The sequence below is a fragment of the Ranitomeya variabilis genome, chromosome 2, assembly GCF_051348905.1.
Source record: "Ranitomeya variabilis isolate aRanVar5 chromosome 2, aRanVar5.hap1, whole genome shotgun sequence".
Classification (NCBI taxonomy): domain Eukaryota; kingdom Metazoa; phylum Chordata; class Amphibia; order Anura; family Dendrobatidae; genus Ranitomeya; species Ranitomeya variabilis.
The window spans coordinates 215102542-215118631 of NC_135233.1; the positions used below are offsets into that span (position 1 = coordinate 215102542).

General features: G+C 43.9%; 1 pseudogene; it reads left to right on the forward strand.

Moving 5' to 3' along the window:
* The first annotated feature begins 13451 nt into the window (after nucleotides 1-13451).
* On the forward strand, nucleotides 13452-14701 carry LOC143809254 (polymerase delta-interacting protein 3 pseudogene; annotated as a pseudogene).
* The last annotated feature ends 1389 nt before the right edge of the window (nucleotides 14702-16090 follow it).

Sequence of the window (16090 nt, forward strand, 5' to 3'; positions counted from 1 at the left end):
GAAAAGAACGCACAAGGTCTCATCACTGAGCAATCGGAACTTTTCTGCGACAAAACCGCCCCCGCTCCGATCTCGGAAGCATCGACCTCAACCTGAAAGGGGAGAGAGACATCAGGCTGGCGCAACACAGGGGCAGACGAAAAGCGGCGCTTAAGTTCCCGAAAGGCCTCCACAGCGGCAGAGGACCAATTGGCAACATCAGCACCCTTCTTAGTCAAATCCGTAAGAGGCTTAGCAACACCAGAAAAACCAGTTATAAATCGACGATAAAAATTAGCAAAGCCCAAGAACTTCTGAAGACCCTTTAGAGAAGTAGGCTGCGTCCAGTCACAAATAGCCCGAACCTTGACAGGGTCCATCTCAACAGAAGAAGGGGAAAAAATGTACCCCAAAAAGGAAATCTTTTGAACCCCAAAAACACACTTAGAACCCTTTACACACAGAGAATTCTCCCGCAAGACCTGAAAAACCCTCCTGACCTGCTGAACATGAGACTCCCAGTCCTCAGAAAAAATCAAAATATCGTCCAAATACACAATCATAAATTTATCCAGATATTCACGGAAAATATCATGCATTAAGGACTGAAAAACTGAAGGTGCATTAGAAAGGCCGAAAGGCATTACTAAATACTCAAAGTGGCCCTCAGGCGTATTAAATGCGGTTTTCCACTCATCCCCTTGCTTAATTCGCACCAAATTATACGCCCCACGGAGATCAATCTTGGAGAACCACTTAGCCCCCCTTATGCGAGCAAACAAATCAGTAAGCAGCGGCAACGGATACTGATATTTGACAGTAATTTTATTCAGGAGTCGATAATCAATACAAGGCCTCAGCGAGCCATCCTTTTTAGAGACAAAGAAAAACCCAGCTCCTAAAGGTGATGAAGAAGGACGAATATGTCCCTTTTCCAGGGACTCCTTAACATACTCTCGCATGGCAGCATGCTCAGGTACAGATAGGTTAAACAAACGACCCTTTGGAAATTTACTGCCTGGAATCAGATCTATGGCGCAATCACACTCTCTGTGGGGAGGGAGAGAACCAATTTTAGGCTCTTCAAAAATATCCCCAAAATCCGACAAAAATGCCGGAACCTCAGAGGAAATAGATGACGAGATAGAAACCAAAGGTATGTCCCCATGAGCCCCCCGACATCCCCAGCTTAACACAGACATAGTTTTCCAGTCCAGTACTGGGTTATGAGATTGCAACCATGGTAATCCAAGCACTAACACATCATGTAAATTATGCAACACGAGGAAGCGAATCATCTCCTGATGGTCTGGAGTCATACGCATAGTCACTTGCGTCCAGAACTGTGGTCTATTACAAGCCAGAGGTGTAGAATCAATACCCTTCAGAGGTATAGGAACTTCCAGAGGCTCCAAATCAAACCCACAGCGCCTGGCGAAGGACCAATCCATGAGACTCAGAGCGGCGCCAGAGTCCACATAGGCATCCACGGTAATAACTGATAATGAACAAATCAGAGTTACAGACAGAAGAAATTTAGACTGTAAAGTGCCAATAGAAACAGACTTGTCAACCTTCCTAGTACGTTTAGAGCATGCTGATATAACATGCGCGGAATCACCACAGTAGAAGCACAAGCCATTTTTGCGCCTATAATTCTGCCGCTCGCTTCTTGACAGAATTCTGTCACATTGCATTTTCTCTGGCGTCCCTTCAGAAGATACCGCCAAATGGTGCACGGGTTTGCGCTCCCGCAAACGCCGATCAATCTGAATCGCCATTGTGATGGACTCATTCAGACCAGTGGGCGTAGGAAACCCCACCATGACATCCTTAACGGCATCAGAAAGGCCTTCTCTGAAAATTGCCGCTAGGGCACACTCATTCCACTGAGTAAGCACAGACCATTTACGAAATTTTTGGCAGTATATCTCAGCTTCATCTTGCCCTTGAGACAGGGCTATTAAAGCTTTTTCAGCTTGAATCTCCAAATTAGGTTCCTCATACAGCAACCCTAAAGCCAGAAAAAACGCATCCACATTGAGCAACGCAGGATCCCCTGGTGTCAATGAAAATGCCCAATTTTGAGGGTCACCTCGCAGCAAAGAAATCACAATCTTAACCTGCTGAACAAGATCTCCAGAGGAGTGAGGTCTGAGAGAAAGGAATAATTTACAATTACATTTGAAATTCAGAAACCGAGATCTATCTCCGGAAAATACCTCTGGTGTAGGAATCTTAGGTTCAGAAATAGGAGTACGTATAACATAATCTTGTAAATTCTGAACCTTCGTAGCAAGATTATTTAAACCTGCAGCCAAACTCTGAGAGTCCATCCTTAAACCGGAGAGATCAGAGCCATTCAAGGATTAGAAGGAGAGAAAGGCAAGGCTGTAAATAGAGCAGAAATACAACTGAGCCAACTAAGTAGCAAACATGTGAGGAAAAAAAAAAAAAAAAAATCTACAGACTTCTTTTACTCTCCTTTCTTCTGCCAATTACTTTAACAGTGGCCGGTCATACTGTCATGATTCCCCAATGGCATGGGAACATCAGAAACACAAAATAACAGACTAGTCCTCGGGTGATGGAAACTCAAGCTGACCGTGACCTAAATCTACCACACAACTAACAGTAGCCAGGAAGCATTCCTACGGCTGCCTAGATGCCATGCGCCAGCCGGAGAACTAACTACGCCTGGAAGAGGAAGGAACAGACCTGGCTTACCTCTAGTGAAATTCCCCAAAGATGATAGTAGCCCCCACATATATTAACGGTGAGTTCAGAGGAAAAGACATACACAGTATGAAGGTAGATTTAGCAAAGCGAGGTCCACTTACTAGATAGAGGAAGGATACAAAAGAGGACTTCACGGTCAGCTGAAAAATCCTTTCAAAAACCCATCCTGAAATTACTTTAAGACTCCTGTGTCAACTCATGACACAGGAGTGGCAATTTCAGTCCACAAGAGCTTCCAGTAACAGGAAATGACAAACTGTAAACTGGACAAAAATACAAAACAAAAAGGACAAGAGTCCACTTAGCTGATCAGCAGACTGGTAGCAGGAACATGCAACTGAAAGACTCAGGTTACAATGATGACCGGCAAGGAAGTGACTGGAGAGCAAGGCTAAATAGGGAACTCCCAAAACTGATGGAAGCAGGTGAGCTGAGGCAGAAAAGAACACACAAGTCTCCAGTACCACCAGCCACCACTAGGGGAGCCCAAAAAGCGGATCACAACACTTAAGTTTCCATCACCCGAGAGCTAGTCTGTTATTTTGTGTCTCTGATGTTCCTGTTGTGAATTTGGATTCTGGGCTCCCCCGGTGGCTACTGGTGGAATTGAACTGGTGTCTTCATCTTCTCTGTTCACCTGTTCCCATCAAGATGTGGGAGTCGCTATATAACCTTGCTGCTCTGTTAGTTGCTTGCCGGTCAACAATGTTATCAGAAGCCTCTCTGTGCTTGTTCCTGCTCCTAGACAACTACTAGATAAGTTGGACTCTTGTCCATGTTTGTTTTTGCATTTTTGTTCCAGTTCACAGCTGTAGTTTCGTTACTGTGTCTGGAAAGCTCTTGTGAACAGGAATTGCCACTCTGGTGTTATGAGTTAATGCCAGAGTTTTAAAGTAATTTCTGGATGGTGTTTTGATAGGGTTTTTAGCTGACCATGAAAGTGTCCTTCCTGTCTTCTGCTATATAGTAAGTGGACCTCAAATTTGCTAAACCTATTTTCATACTACGTTTGTTATTTCATCTTGATTCACCGCCAATACATGTGGGGGGCCTCTGTCTCCTTTCGGGGTATTTCTCTAGAGGTGAGCTAGGACTAATATTTTCCTCTGCTAGTTTTATTTAGTCCTCCGGCTGGTGCTGGGCATCTAGAATCAACGTAGGCATGCTACCCGGCCACTGCTAGTTGTGTGTTAGGTTTAGTTCATGGTCAGCTCAGTTTCCATCTTCCAAGAGCTAGTTCCTATATATGCTGATGCTATGATCTCTTGCCATTGAGATCATGACAGTTTGACCGGCCCACTAAAGGGTTAAAATCCTTGGCTGAGAAAGGAGAGAAATAAGTAGTCTGCTGAAATTTTTTTTTTTTTTTTTTCTCTCTCCTTTGAATGGCTCTGTGTTCACCTGTTTGCAATGGATCTTCAGAGTGTAACTGCAGGTTTGAATAATCTCGCCACGAAGGTACAAAATTTGCAAGATTTTGTTTGTCATGCACCTGTATCTGAGCCGAGAATTCCTTTGCCGGAATTTTTCTCGGGGAATAGATCTGGGTTTCAGAATTTTCGAAATAATTGCAAATTATTTTTGTCCCTGAAATCTCGCTCTGCCGGAGATCCTGCACAGCAGGTCAGGATTGTGATTTCCTTGCTCCGGGGCGACCCTCAAGACTGGGCTTTTTCATTGACACCAGGGGATCCTGCGTTGCTCAATGTGGATGCGTTTTTTCTGGCCTTGGGGTTGCTTTATGACGAACCTCATTTGGAGCTTCAGGCAGAAAAAACTTTGATGTCCCTATCTCAGGGGCAAGATGAAGCGGAAATTTACTGCCAAAGATTCCGTAAATGGTCTGTGCTTACTCAGTGGAATGAGTGCGCCCTGGCGGCGACTTTCAGAGAGGGTCTCTCTGATGCCATTAAGGATGTTATGGTGGGGTTCCCTGTGCCTGCGGGTCTGAATGAGTCCATGACAATGGCTATTCAGATCGATAGGCGTTTGCGGGAGCGCAAACCAGTGCACCATCTGGCGGTGTCCACTGAGAAATCGCCAGAGAGTATGCAGTGTGATAGAATTCTGTCCCGAAGCGAGCGGCAGAATTTTAGACGGAAAAATGGGTTGTGTTTCTATTGTGGTGATTCTACTCATGTTATATCAGCATGCTCTAAGCGCACTAAAAAGCTTGGTAAATCTGTTTCCATTTGCACCTTACCGTCTAAGTTTATTCTATCTGTGACCCTGATTTGCTCTTTGTCATCTATTACCACGGACGCCTATGTCGACTCTGGCGCCGCTTTGAGTCTTATGGATTGGTCCTTTGCCAAACGCTGTGGGTATGATTTAGAGCCTTTGGAGACTCCTATTCCTCTGAAGGGGATTGACTCCACCCCATTGGCTAATAATAAACCACAATACTGGACACAAGTAACTATGCGTATTAATCCGGATCACCAGGAGATTATTCGCTTTCTGGTGCTGTATAATCTACATGATGATTTGGTGCTAGGATTGCCTTGGCTGCAATCTCACAACCCAGTCCTCGACTGGAAAGCTATGTCTGTGTTGAGCTGGGGATGTAAGGGGGCTCATGGGGATGTACCTGTGGTTTCCATTTCATCATCTATTCCCTCTGAAATTCCTGAGTTCCTGTCTGACTATCGTGACGTCTTTGAAGAATCCAAGCTTGGTTCGTTACCTCCGCACCGAGAGTGCGATTGTGCCATAGATTTAATCCCGGGTAGTAAATACCCAAAGGGTCGTTTATTTAATCTGTCTGTGCCTGAACATGCTGCTATGCGTGAATATATAAAGGAGTCCTTGGAAAAGGGACATATTCGTCCATCGTCATCTCCCTTAGGAGCCGGTTTTTTCTTTGTGTCAAAAAAAGACGGCTCTTTGAGACCATGTATCGATTATCGGCTTTTGAATAAAATCACTGTTAAATATCAATACCCATTGCCGTTGCTGACTGATTTGTTTGCTCGCATAAAGGGGGCCAAGTGGTTCTCTAAGATTGACCTTCGTGGGGCGTATAATTTGGTGCGAATCAGGCAGGGGGATGAGTGGAAAAGCGCATTTAATACGCCCGAGGGCCACTTTGAGTATTTAGGGATGCCTTTTGGTCTTTCAAATGCTCCGTCAGTTTTCCAGTCCTTTATGCATGATATTTTTCGCGATTATTTGGATAAATTTATGATTGTGTATCTGGATGATATTCTGATTTTTTCGGATGACTGGGACTCTCATGTCCAGCAAGTCAGGAGGGTTTTTCAGGTTTTGCGGTCTAATTCTTTGTGTGTGAAGGGTTCTAAGTGTGTTTTTGGGGTACAGAGGATTTCCTTTTTGGGATATATTTTTTCCCCCTCTTCCATTGAAATGGATCCTGTCAAGGTTCAAGCTATTTGTGATTGGACGCAGCCCTCTTCTCTTAAGAGTCTTCAGAAATTTTTGGGCTTTGCTAACTTTTATCGTCGATTTATTGCTGGTTTTTCGGATATTGCTAAGCCATTGACCGATTTGACTAAGAAGGGTGCTGATGTTGCTGATTGGTCCCCTGATGCTGTGGAGGCCTTTCGGGAGCTTAAGCGCCGTTTTTCCTCTGCCCCTGTGTTGCGTCAGCCTGATGTTGCTCTACCTTTTCAGGTTGAGGTCGACGCTTCTGAGATCGGAGCTGGGGCAGTGTTGTCGCAGAAAAGTTCTGACTGCTCCGTGATGAGGCCTTGTGCCTTCTTTTCCCGTAAATTTTCGCCCGCTGAGCGGAATTATGATGTTGGGAATCGGGAGCTTTTGGCCATGAAGTGGGCTTTTGAGGAGTGGCGCCATTGGCTTGAGGGGGCCAGACATCAGGTGGTGGTATTGACTGACCACAAAAATTTGGTTTATCTTGAGACCGCCAGGCGCCTGAATCCTAGACAGGCGCGCTGGTCATTATTTTTCTCTCGGTTTAATTTTGTGGTGTCATACCTACCGGGTTCTAAGAATGTTAAGGCGGATGCCCTTTCTAGGAGTTTTGAGCCTGACTCGCCTGGTAACTCTGAGCCCACAGGTATCCTTAAGGATGGAGTGGTATTGTCAGCCGTTTCTCCAGACCTGCGGCGGGCCTTGCAGGAGTTTCAGGCGGATAGACCTGATCGTTGCCCACCTGATAAACTGTTTGTTCCTGATGATTGGACCAGTAGAGTCATCTCTGAGGTTCATTCTTCTGCGTTGGCAGGTCATCCTGGCATTTTTGGTACCAGGGATTTGGTGGCAAGGTCCTTCTGGTGGCCTTCCCTGTCACGAGATGTGCGAGGCTTTGTGCAGTCTTGTGACGTTTGTGCTCGGGCCAAGCCTTGTTGTTCTCGGGCTAGTGGATTGTTGTTGCCCTTGCCTATTCCTAAGAGGCCTTGGACGCACATCTCGATGGATTTTATTTCAGATCTGCCTGTTTCTCAGAAGATGTCTGTCATCTGGGTGGTGTGTGACCGTTTCTCTAAGATGGTCCATTTGGTTCCTCTGCCCAAGTTGCCTTCTTCTTCCGAGTTGGTTCCTCTGTTTTTTCAAAATGTTGTTCGTTTGCATGGTATTCCTGAGAATATCGTTTCTGACAGAGGGACCCAATTCGTGTCTAGATTTTGGCGGGCATTCTGTGCTAGGATGGGCATAGATTTATCTTTTTCGTCCGCTTTCCATCCTCAGACGAATGGCCAGACTGAGCGGATTAATCAGACCCTGGAGACATATCTGAGGTGTTTTGTGTCTGCTGACCAGGATGATTGGGTTGCTTTTTTGCCATTGGCGGAGTTCGCTCTCAATAATCGGGCCAGCTCTGCCACTTTGGTGTCCCCGTTTTTCTTTAATTCGGGGTTTCATCCTCGATTTTCCTCTGGTCAGGTGGAATCTTCGGATTGTCCTGGAGTGGATGCTGTGGTGGAGAGATTGCATCAGATCTGGGGGCAGGTGGTGGACAATTTGAGGTTGTCCCAGGAGAAGACTCAGCTTTTTGCTAACCGCCGTCGTCGTGTTGGTCCTCGTCTTCGTGTTGGGGACTTGGTGTGGTTGTCTTCTCGTTTTGTCCCTATGAGGGTCTCTTCTCCTAAGTTTAAGCCTCGGTTCATCGGCCCGTATAAGATATTGGAGATTCTTAACCCTGTTTCCTTCCGTTTGGACCTCCCTGCATCCTTTTCTATTCATAACGTTTTTCATCGGTCATTATTGCGCAGGTATGAGGTACCGGTTGTGCCTTCCGTTGAGCCTCCTGCTCCGGTGTTGGTTGAGGGTGAGTTGGAGTACGTTGTGGAGAAAATCTTAGACTCTCGTGTTTCCAGACGGAGACTCCAGTATCTGGTCAAGTGGAAGGGATACGGCCAGGAGGATAATTCTTGGGTGAATGCATCTGATGTTCATGCCTCTGATCTGGTTCGTGCCTTTCATAGGGCCCATCCTGATCGCCCTGGTGGTTCTGGTGAGGGTTCGGTGCCCCCTCCTTGAGGGGGGGGTACTGTTGTGAATTTGGATTCTGGGCTCCCCCGGTGGCTACTGGTGGAATTGAACTGGTGTCTTCATCTTCTCTGTTCACCTGTTCCCATCAAGATGTGGGAGTCGCTATATAACCTTGCTGCTCTGTTAGTTGCTTGCCGGTCAACAATGTTATCAGAAGCCTCTCTGTGCTTGTTCCTGCTCCTAGACAACTACTAGATAAGTTGGACTCTTGTCCATGTTTGTTTTTGCATTTTTGTTCCAGTTCACAGCTGTAGTTTCGTTACTGTGTCTGGAAAGCTCTTGTGAACAGGAATTGCCACTCTGGTGTTATGAGTTAATGCCAGAGTTTTAAAGTAATTTCTGGATGGTGTTTTGATAGGGTTTTTAGCTGACCATGAAAGTGTCCTTCCTGTCTTCTGCTATATAGTAAGTGGACCTCAAATTTGCTAAACCTATTTTCATACTACGTTTGTTATTTCATCTTGATTCACCGCCAATACATGTGGGGGGCCTCTGTCTCCTTTCGGGGTATTTCTCTAGAGGTGAGCTAGGACTAATATTTTCCTCTGCTAGTTTTATTTAGTCCTCCGGCTGGTGCTGGGCATCTAGAATCAACGTAGGCATGCTACCCGGCCACTGCTAGTTGTGTGTTAAGTTTAGTTCATGGTCAGCTCAGTTTCCATCTTCCAAGAGCTAGTTCCTATATATGCTGATGCTATGATCTCTTGCCATTGAGATCATGACATGTTCCCATGCCATTGGGGAATCATGACACTGGGGGCAATGCTGGACACACTGGGGGCAATGCTGGAGGACACACTGGGGCAGATGATTGCTGGAGACACTGGAGCAATGCTGGAGACACTGGGACAGATTGCTGGACACTGGGGGCAATGCTGGAGACACTGGGGGCAATGCTGGAAACACTGGGGCAGATTGCTGGACACACTGGGGGCAATGCTGGAGGACACACTGGGGCAGATGATTGCTGGAGAAACTGGAGAAATGCTGGAGACACTGGGACAGATTGCTGGACACTGGGGGCAATGCTGGAGACACTGGGGCAGATTGCTGGAGACACTGGGGCAAAATGCTGGAGACACTGGGGCAAAATGCTGGAGACACTGGGGCAGATTGCTGGACACACTGGGGGCAATGCTGGACACACTGGGGCAGATTGCTGGACACACTGGGGGCAATACTGGAGGACACACTGGGGCAGATGATTGCTGGACACACTGGGGCAATGCTGGAGACACTGGGGCAGATTGCTGGAGACACTGGGGCAGATTGCTGGAGACACTGGGTCAGACACACTGTCTGGGGGCAATGCTGGACATACTGGGGCAGATTGTTGAACAAACTGGGGGCAATGCTGGACATAGGGGCTAATTAAGGGATATTATTACTGCAGTGATGTATTTATTTTATTTTTTGAGTATACTGTTTTAAATGGGGGGCGGTCCTGTTACTGTGCAGAGTGACACTATGTCGCCTTTTTTTCTCCATGTGGTGTAATGTAGAAGTTGGGAAAAATTAAGTAATGTGTTCTGCAAGCGGAGCTCGAGATAACTGTGTTATTTCCTGCAGAAACGAGTCCTGGCTGGAAGAAATGATGGTGGTCTGTGCTGGATGAAAGATGAAGGACTTAACCTAGAGACGTCACTGGTGAGTCAGTGTTACCTATACACTGACACTATACACTGTATACTATATACAGAGGTCCTGTGTACAATGTCACCGGTGATCACTGTATTACCTATACATTATATACAGAGCTCCTGTGTATAATACCACCAGTGATCTCTGTATTACCTCTACACAGACACTGCATACTAAGTACAGATCTCCTGTGAATACTGGCACTGATGGTGATAGTATTGTTGTTTTTTTTTTTATTACTGATCAGTATTGTAGTATTCATTCACTATGTGGTGGTAATATGTGGTCTGGAAATGATGTTGTGGTATTTGTCCCTTGAATGTGCTATTTGGTCACCAAGTGGTGGTAATATGTGGTCTTGACATGGTGCGGTGGTATTTGTTCCTTGTATGTGATATTATTCGATCACTGTGGTTGTAATTTGTGGTCTGGTCATGGTGCGGTGGTATTTGTTCCTAGTATGTGATATTGGTCTTTTTAAAAATTGAAAAATAAATCAAAATATAGCTAAATTGTATTGCATATTTTAACAAATATTTAATAGGTTACAGTAGAGTAGGGCCTGGCCATTTTTCTGGAATAATCTGGTTCAGGTGTAACATGACCCCCCGTCACATGACCGGGGGGGGCACAGTGTCTGAACAGCCCGGGGCCCTGGCTACCCTTAATCCACCCCTGTTCATGCTGTCTGTGGTTCACCTCTATGCATGTTAAACTGGGTACTGTATGATAAAGGGGCTGAAGAGCTGAATAAAACTTTTTTTCATTTGTTTTATCTTTTCTCTTTGTTGTGGAGATATTAGCGTCCAAATTTTAATGTTCCTAATATGCCAATTTCCCCTTCAAGAAATGGGCATCGACAAAGATTCTTCTCTAGGGACATTTGCTTTTTACCCTGAATGAAGGTGCGAAAAAAGCCATATATAATTTAAGACGTGTCAAATGATCCTACCAAAAGTCAGGGAACATAGCATAAGCAGGAATTTTAAAACATAACTTTTAATGTGTTATAAAGTAAAAAATCAAAGTAACGTCACCAAAAAAGATTTTTTTAAAAAAAAAAAAAGTACTACATGGTGTAACCTATTAAGGAATACACCATATCTAAATTAGTACTCCTAGGGGTTTAGTGAGGACAACACTCGCAATGGCCCAGTGTGCTATCACTCAATCCCAAGGTACCTTATTTATTAATAGTGATGCGTGCATGCAACAGCACTTCTAAGGTGCAAAAAACAAATAAATAGGTAACCTTGGTTGCATAAATATCAGCAGGTAGCATAAGAAATGAAAAAAGGGGTACGGTCAAATGGTAAGATAACAAATGTATCACAAATTGTTCCAATATTGATATATCTGTGATACATTTGTTATCTTACCATTTGACCGTACCCCTTTTTTCATTTCTTATGCTACCTGCTGATATTTATGCAACCAAGGTTACCTATTTATTTGTTTTTTGCACCTTAGAAGTGCTGTTGCATGCACGCATCACTATTAATAAATAAGGTACCTTGGGATTGAGTGATAGCACACTGGGCCATTGCGAGTGTTGTCCTCACTAAACCCCTAGGAGTACTAATTTAGATATGGTGTATTTCTTAATAGGTTACACCATGTAGTACTTTAAAAAAAAAAAAATCTTTTTTGGTGACGTTACTTTGATTTTTTACTTTATAACACATTAAAAGTTATGTTTTAAAATTCCTGCTTATGCTATGTTCCCTGAATGAAGGTGCCCAATCATAAGAAAGCAATGTTATACAGCGGGAAAATTATAGAAACCGCCACCAGACAGGGTCAGAACCTGTGTATTTAGTGTGATCCGATTAGGGGTCCCTTGTTATACTAACAGGCTGCAGATTTGATGTCTGAATTTACAAGAGAAAAATCTGCTGAGTTACAGTGGCAAATTTTTACACATCTTATTGTCATGCTGTGGAAAAAAAATATCCTTACAGAATCTGCATAGTATTTGAACAGCGTTGCAGATTTTAAGTTCGCAGCATGTTAATTTAAGTTGTAGAATAAGAAGTAGTGATGAGCGAGCACTAAAATGTTCGGGTCGAGCAAATTGAAATACTCTGGAACTCGACCCAAGCAACGAGCCCAATGTAAGTCTATGGGAAAGCCGAGCATTTTTGCCGCGATCCCACCCGGGGGTACTTTTAGGGTCTAAAAACATCTGAAATCGACAGGAACAGTGCTCAATTGACAAGGAAAAATAATGGGGAAGACCACTGGAAGCATTTCTGACTCCTAGGTCACAGCTGTGACCAATGTTGTCAGAGTATGACGCAACTTTTACAGGCGCACAGTAAAACATGCAAAAACGAAACCAAAATGCATTTTCCCAGGAAATATGTTAAGGAACATCCTTTCCAGGGTAATAATTTGTATGTAATGCAAAATAAAGAACCCCCCAAAAAATGTATATCCACCACTTGGGCTATGTTCACACGTAGCATTTTTGATGCGTTTTTCAACTTTAGCATTGCTTTCAACCAATACAAATGCATTCACTGGAAATGTACATTTTAACATTTAACAACCTTATCTGGCCATGTGGTGCGTGACACATCATCAGACACATCTTGTATCCTTTATGAAGGAGGGACTCTTACAGTCACAAAGCCTATTTTTATAGGGACATCAGGTGGCATTAATATTCTTAAAGGGCTATTATTAAACAGTGGGTCTCCTATACTGTTATTGCCTATACAGTGAGTGGCTGGGCTGCCAAAAATTAGGACGCACCCCAATACCCCTTTGACGAGGCGTACAATAGGGCCTCCTGAAAAAATGTTCCCATTATAAGAAAGTCCGTCTCCCATAGTGTTTGCCCATGCATTGAATACAAGGCCTGCCCTGCCCCAAAGTTACATGCACCCCAATAAGCCTTTGAACCCAATTACTGGATGGCCACACGAAAACCAAGTTCACATTATTCATTTGGTACTCCCATACGGTTTGCTTATGCACGCCAATAAGCCTTTGAACCGATGACCTGGATGACTACATGAAACCAAAGTTGCCATTATTATTAATTTTGTACTCCCATACAGCTTGCCCATAAAGTGAATGCAAGGCCTGCTCTAAGTTTAGATGCACCACAATAACCTATAACAGACGTCCTGGTGACCACATGAAACCGAAGTTCCTTTTTTTTTTCATTTGGTACTGCCATAATGTTAGCCTATGCATTAAATGCAAGGCCTGCCCTGCCACAAAGTTACACGCACCCCAATAACCCTTGGAAGAGACGTAGAGGTGGGCCTCCTGAAAACAATGTTCCCATTTTTAGGAAGTGGGTCTCCCATAGTGTTTGCCTAGGCAGTGAATGCAAGGCCTGCAAAAAATTAGGAGGTACTCCAATGCCCCTTGAAAGAGATGTGGAGGATGGCCTCATAAAAAAATGTTCCCATTATAAAGGAGCGGGTCTCGTATACTTGTAATGCCCATACGCTAAGTGTATGGGCTGACAAACATTTCACCCTGGGGGGAAACATCAACATAGTGTGTAAACTTTTTTTGGTATGAGCATCATAAACACCCTTGAAAACAATAATGTGGTTTCCAACACAGTTGCTACTGGGAAGGTGCAGGTTTTTTGCAGAAATATGGCGGACGAGTCTTTGGATGAAGTGATCAGGAATTGGCATGGTGATGGCAGGAATGGGAACGTACAGGATTATTAACAGCGGGGGCTATGGGAGGTATGAGATCCAGGATCCCGCCTACAATGATTAGTCATTTACCCACCCACAATTAGCAGAATGTGTTTGATGTCCGTCAGAAGATCGGTGTAACATATGCGCGTCTGAAGCTTGGCATAAAAGATGCCCATGATAAATAGGTTGCCAAAAACGCAGGTGTCCTTATAAACGGTAAAATGCAAGATGCTGGTGAGATGCTTAATTCTAGAAAGCAACAGATCAGTGTTGGAGGAAAACTAAACAAAGTGATGGATGCTTGTTTAAAACTAATTTTAAAGTGGAGTGCACCGGCCGTAACTATCAACACACCCGTGGCACAAGGTTCTTCATCTTCACCCATACATCTTACCAAGAATATCCAAATGTCACACATCCTAAAAAAATTTTTTCCAGTGTTACAAACACTTAAAGGAATGTAAATAAACGTAGTTAACCATGACACGGGGAAACAACAGATTTCCTATTGACAAGATAGGGACGATGGTGGTATTGATGACAACTTTGAACTTTCCAACATCCCCACCAAGAAGATAAAGATCACAGCTTCAAACAATGTGCAAAAAAGGCTGTGAATGTCTTTAAAATCTTTTTCTCTTGTGCAAACTGTATGTCTTACTAAAATGGTACAGAAAGATGCATACACAGCTCCCATGTTTACTCCGCAGGAGACACCTTTATTGCACACAAAGGCTCTAGCCAACGTGTCATGGACACTTGTCACAAAGAAGGCCAGTTCATCAGTAGGGACCACTCCAAAACAGTCTGTCTTCAGCTCTTTAGAAGGGCAAGAAATTACCATTCATAATTTGCATCCAATAGTCATAGAGGAAGATAGCATGGAGATTTTCAGTGTATGCAGTGCCTTGAAGCGCAACTGCTTGTTGAGTTCCTGAGTTGCAGAGGTTGTGTTTGTAAGAAAGGAAGATGCAGTTGGTGTCTACAAAAAATATAACTGATACCTAGATGGACAACCAATGAAATGCAATCTTCCTTTGAATGGTATTGTGATAACATCATACCAGCCCATACTTCTAAGATTAAGTGACACTCCATCAAAAAAGGAAGGTGAATCTAGAAGAAACACAACCACCTCCTCCTTCAGTGTTGCTTAAAATCCTACAGCTGAAGTTGATCTGGATACTATCTTAAAGTGAAGGTGCCATCAATTTTTTTGCCAGCAATTGAAAAAATGTAAAGAATCAATGTTTACATTTTCTTAAAAAACTATTATCATTTGTTTATAATATAGTAAAACATGAAAAATAATTTTAAAAGGTTTGGTATTTCCACTTTTAAACACTAGGGGGGGCAGCTACTGAAAATTAACAAAAACCTAGTGTACAACTAGCTCACATTAGTGCACTGCAGTAATTATGGTCCGAGTCTGCTGACATGGGTGTGATATCACTCCTCTCCTCCCCTCCTGGGTGTTTGCTAAGAGAAAAGATCGGATGACATTTAGGAACACATTGAGCAGCTATTTTTTGGGTGACTGCAAAGTTATACTGACAAGTACACAGTCACCGAGGATGGCAGGCAGCAAGAATTCTGGGAGATATATGGTGGAAGGAGCAGGGTGACAGCAGCCTCAAGTATTTCAGGAGAGCAGTGTGCTGGTATATGGCGAGCACCCTATTTGGTGGGCAGAGCAGCCAGAGATTGTACATAGAGCGCTGTCTCTTATACACATGGATGGACCGTCTGTTCCACACAAATCCAGGAAACATTTCTGCTGATTGATGGCCTGTTCTGATTCACACTTTGCATGCAAAGGCCCCATTCCCCTCCTCAGATCCTATCTTCTTCATCCTGTCCTTTCTGAATATTTTCCCACGCTACAGTTCATACGAGTTCATGCCGCCACAGGGCGGAGCTTCAGTGATGGCACTGCTAGTCACCGAAGCTCCGTTCCCTGCATTTCATTCATTCCCCAGTCTTTTACAGCCGGGAGCGGCAGCATTAGCAGCACTCCTGGTTGTAAATGTATTTAACCCCTTGAGATGGATTTACAGCATGGGACTTGACTGTACGGCGAACAGGTATGGGATATTGAACATAGGAGAAACAAGAGTCGGAAAAAATGGCTAAGAAGATACAAAAATATAAGAATATATTTTATTTAGAATCCATTAAAAAGATCATCATATGCAATAATATATACTGGTGCAAAAATAGGTGATAAGTGACTGCATACAAGGTGCATCTAATATTCCAGGAACCACTGGGCGGAACTTTAAGTAATATATTGTTGCGGTACTTTATAATTAATCTGCATGTGCACAGTAGCACCTAGTTCCGATGTACAAAAGGCATAGATATCTCAGTGGTAAACCATCACTGAAGCGGCAACATACCGTGTCCTGATTCCCGCAAAGTTCAACATGCGTAAAGTACTTAAACAGTATTAAACAGGGAATTTATTTACCCATAAGTGTCTGTAACCGTCCGTCCAGGTCCTGGATATATACCCCGACGCGCGTTTCGCGTTGATATGTGACCGCTTCCTCAGGGGGCGTGGCTAATAAGGGATCAACGTCCATCTA